The sequence below is a fragment of the Triticum aestivum genome, chromosome 7D (assembly GCF_018294505.1).
Source record: "Triticum aestivum cultivar Chinese Spring chromosome 7D, IWGSC CS RefSeq v2.1, whole genome shotgun sequence".
In the NCBI taxonomy this organism is placed as follows: Eukaryota; Viridiplantae; Streptophyta; class Magnoliopsida; order Poales; family Poaceae; genus Triticum; species Triticum aestivum.
This window is the reverse complement of record NC_057814.1, coordinates 128,472,420-128,476,211: the sequence shown is the minus strand read 5'-3', so window position 1 is coordinate 128,476,211 and position 3,792 is coordinate 128,472,420.

Here is a 3,792-nt window from a genome sequence, read left to right as displayed (position 1 = left end):
GGCGCGGGGAGCTGTGCGGCCGCCTGTGCAGCCGCGGCCTGGCGCGCCTCCTCCTCGAGGTCGCGCTCGAGCATCTCCTCATACTCGCCGCGGCGGCGCTCCTCGGCCAGCCGGCGCTGGCGCCACATCTCGAGGTACGCCTGCTCCTACGCCGGCGTCGCCCCCATCCAAACCGGTGGCGCGGACACCCACTCGCGCAGTACTTCCGTCCAGGAGTAGCGCTTGATGGGGGACGGCTCGGGCTCAGGCTGCGGCTGCGGCCTTGACGAGCCGTCGGGGAGGGGACGACGGGGCCACCGGCGGCACCACGCAATCGCCGGCCGCGGAGAGGGCAAGGGCCTGCGCCATGGCCGCCTCGTAGCGAGCTTCCTCTTCCTCCACCGCCTCCACCCTGCGCCGCTCGTCCTCCTCGCTCTCGCGGTAGACCGCCGCAAGGGCCGCCTGGTAGGCGTCCTCCGCCGCCTGGTCCTCCTCGCGGACGACGAGCGGGGGCAGTGGCACGATGCGGTCGACCTCCCGCACGCCGCGTCGCCTCGCCTCCTCGTGCTCGAAGACGAACCACATCTTCCAGTTCGGTGAGTCGGTGGCGTAGGTGGAGTCGCGGCGCTGCCCCGGCGTCAGCAGCGCACGCCGGCGCCGCACCTCCTCCGCGTGCGCCCTAGCCGATCGCGGCGCCGCCGGCACTGGGATCCTCTCTGGATCCAGATGCCAGTCGTGCGGCAGGGTGACGTCGGGGTACGGCAGAGGCATGCGGTGCTGCCAGTGCACTCCGCCTGGTGCACTGGTACGCTCACGCGCACCCTCTGCCGGCGAGCCGGTGCCGGCGGAGGCGGTACGAACTCCGAGGGGAAAGGGACGGCGGGGGCCTCGCCCTTGGACTTGCTGCTGCTGCCGGCGCCGGAGAAGAGCCCCATTTGGCTAGGGTTTGCTAGGGTTTGCCGGCGACGGGGGAGCGAGTTTGCCTAGATGTGGACGGCGAGTTTGGATGAGGATGGCCCCGCCGCACGGTCGGCTTAAAAAAGGGCGACCGCCGTCGCTGACGCGTGGGCCCGTGATCATAAATTAAGCTGATCGTGTGGGCAGCGGGTAGTTGGGGGCCGCCATGTGGGGACGCGGCAGACAGTGAGAAGACGCGTGTGGCGTCCGTTCGGCGTCCGCGCCGACGCATTTAGAGCGCAAATTTGGGCTGCAAATAGGTCGGTGCGAACGCGAAGCGGACGTGATTTAGGTTTGGGTCGGCGCGTTGGGCCGCCACTTTTGTCCGTGCCGACCCAAACAGACGCGGGCGGACAAAATGGGTCGTCCCGTTAGAGTTGCTCTAAGCCCTTGTAATTCATAGCACAACAACTTGGCTTGCGCAGCAAAACTAGCATCCATGGTTGTAAAACTCGGGGCCACCGAGACATTTGGAGCAGAAACAATCATCGCCCATGCATCACACCGAATTCCCTTGGAATGGGCCTGGTGTGAAGCTCGAGCTTGACAATTCTGACTGACAAGGCTGTGTGGCGACGATGTGGTAGGATCACAAAAGGCTGAGTGGATGCCAAGCTTGGTGACACTCGCGCGCCCGATGACCATTCCCAACACAACTGGAGCACCTAAACGATCTCTGCAATCCAACAGTAATAAGTGTGGGGTGAAAAGACTATTTCCCCCCTTTTGTAGTTTGTGACCATTTTTTCTTTTTGAGAAAATCCTGTGTGACACTAAATTAAAATGTAAATATTAGGACGTCCTCTATTCTTAAATAGATACAACCCATTATCTATTTTTTCGAAGAACACCACCACAAGAGTAGGGTGTTGCCTCCTTCGTTGAGGACCCGAACCTTTATAATTCCTTGTGCATACTCCCATTTGCATATTTTGGTACGCACGACGCTCCATCTTTCATACCCCAAGTATTGTCATGAATATATCCATGACAGTTGGCGCCTATCGTGGGGCATACCATCTATCAAGGCTATGGTGCAGATCGTGTCTTCTTCGACTTTCACTGGTGACATTTGTTTCGGCAGCCTCTAGTTCACCATGGACAACTCGGCGTGGCATCCGGATTGTTGACATCAAACACCTAACTGCTTTGAATAGCATGGGTTAAAGATTTTTAGTTATAAACAGATTTCTATAAGAAGCAACTAACCATACAAAATCGATGGTGAAACATATTTCTAGAAGCAACAACTAACCATAAAAAATTCCGTAGAAAAACAAATTTCTATAAGAAGCAACTAACCATAGAAAATTATATAAGCATACAACGCTAACCCTACAAAAATCAATTGTGAAACACTTGAGAGCTTAGCATGCCGGAGATCCAGTCCTAGAAGTTGTCACCCGCTGAGCTTCCTTGTTCAGTATGTCCTAGGTGGACTTGAGCCACCGCGTTACCGCGGATGGTCAGATGTGTCATCTCACCACGGATGGGTAGATATAGGACAACGCCTCCACGGATTGTCAACGTGGCACCGCGCCGCCGCAGATGGGCAAATCTAACACCAAAGTACTAGGTCGATGGCAGTCACCAGCGAAGAAGCTAACAAGAGCCAATGTTTAGCGAGTTCAACGTTGCATTGGTGGTGCTACGGTTTGGCCATGGAATGTGGAAGGGGAAGGGGGAATCAAACGGAAAACAGAAGGGAAGACTGCGCCCCGATGTACTCACCAACCGTAGGCGGTTTCTAGAGCGAAACCGCCAGCACTGGTTAGAGAATTTAGGTGGTTTGGTCGAATAAACCAGATATGATATTTATTTCATGCGGTTTCGGAAATCCAACCGCCTACGGGGTGGTTATTACATGCGGCTTTATTTTGTTTGGTCACAACCGCTTTTGGAGGCCACTGCAAGTGCCCATTTATCTACTACTGCTAGTTGTCTCGGTAATGAGTCAGAGGTAAAGAGATGCATGCTGGATGGCGATCTCGGGTAGAGTATTGATACGTCTCCAACGTATCTATAATTTATAAAGTAATCATGCCATGTTTACAACAATTTTATATGGTTTTGGTATGACTTGAATGGAACTAACCCGGACTGACGTTGTTTTCAGTAGAACTACCGTGGTGTTGTTTTTTGTGCAGAAATAAAAGTTCTCCAAATGCAGTCAAACTTTTTGACGATTTTTTTGAGCAAAAGAGGCACTAGAAGCTTCGTGGGAGGACAAGAAGGTGAAGGAGGTGGCCACTAGGCACCAGGGCGCGCCTTGGTGGGTAATGGGCCCCTCGAGGCCCATCTTAGCGTGACATCGACGCCAAAGAATCCTATAAATACAGAAACCCCCAGAAATAACACTAGATAAGAAGTATCGCCGCCGCAAGCCTCTGTATCCACAAAAACTCAATCGGGAGCTCGTTCCGGCACCCTGCGGGAGGGGGAAATCATCACCGGAGGCCATCTTCATCATCCCAGTGGCCACCATGATGAGGAGGGAGTAATCCACCCTCGGGGCTGAGGGTTTGTACTAGTAGCTATGTGTTTCATCTCTCTCTCTCTCTCATGTTCTTGATTTGGCATGATCTTGATGTACTGCGAGCTTTGTTAATATAGTTGGATCATATGGTGTTTCTCCCTCTCTATTTTGTTGTGATGAATTGAGTTTTTACCTTTGAGGTTTCACTTTTATCAGATTGAATACTTTGTTGGATTTGAGAATACTTGATGTATGTCCTGCATATGAATACCCGTGGTGACAATGGGGTATTATATTGATCCACTTGATGTATGTTTTGGCACTCAACTCGCGGATTCCTGAGGTGACATTGGCGTGATCTATGCATAGGGGTTGATGCA